Here is an 866-nt window from a genome sequence, read left to right as displayed (position 1 = left end):
ACTTGCTACTTCATTCTGGATACCATTTATTACGTCACCATTCTCATTGCAGGGCCCTACTTCTTTCTCAGCTTTTTCCAAACCTATTTCATTTTCAACTTTCTCCAACACAGTTTCCTCATTTGGTCTAAGCCTTTCTTGATGTGCTTTCAAAACAACCAGCAACGACACGGTCTCAACAGAGTAGTATCCACGATCAACATAGTCACCCATGAAGAGATAGTTGGTATCAAGAACCTTGCCACTGATGTGAAAGAGCTCTATCAGATCATGGAACCAATGTAGCATCAGCTGCCTTCCGAACAACCTTGCAAGCTTGTACGTCTCCAGTCCGTGCAAGATCACGCAATGAGGTCTCAAGTTTTTCACTGACAGTTAAGCGCAGATTCATGACATTTTGTAGGCGCTGAATGGCATCTTGGACCTCTTCTCGCTGTAGTTTAGCAAGGTATGAAACTGATGACTTTGAAATTGAAAAATCGGAATGTGAATACAATATGCAAGCCAGAAAGGAGCAGAAGAAACCGGTGACCAACATCAGTGGCTCTGCTAGCATTGAAATGGTACTAAATTTATAATAAACCTGAAGGAACACATTATGTTCAGGCACCACATTCTTCTGTTGGAATTCCGATTGCAGCAGTTTCCAATACCCTTCCATCTACACCGTTACAGACACGCACAATCTCAATTTAGCTTACCTTTATGCCCCAAGGTTCACTGTGTCATCTGCACGACCATGTGCTCGATAATATCCTCCTGTAGTTCGCTCAAATTCATCCCCATGCATAAACACAAACATAATTAAGACTGTGATTACTTGGCTTCTTTTGAAACTTGCAATCTGAGCGTACCACGACACCTAA

General features: G+C 42.1%; 1 pseudogene; it reads right to left on the bottom strand.

Moving 5' to 3' along the window:
- Positions 1-268: 268 nt before the first annotated feature.
- LOC149189603 (dolichyl-diphosphooligosaccharide--protein glycosyltransferase subunit 1A pseudogene) lies at positions 269-661 on the bottom strand (annotated as a pseudogene).
- Positions 662-866: the final 205 nt, after the last annotated feature.

Source organism: Pinus tabuliformis, chromosome 3_1, assembly GCF_031772625.1.
Source record: "Pinus tabuliformis cultivar Carrire ecotype Pingquan chromosome 3_1, CPIR1, whole genome shotgun sequence".
Classification (NCBI taxonomy): Eukaryota; Viridiplantae; Streptophyta; class Pinopsida; order Pinales; family Pinaceae; genus Pinus; species Pinus tabuliformis.
The sequence above is the reverse complement of the archived record's forward strand: the minus strand, read 5'-3'. Positions and strand labels throughout refer to the sequence as shown.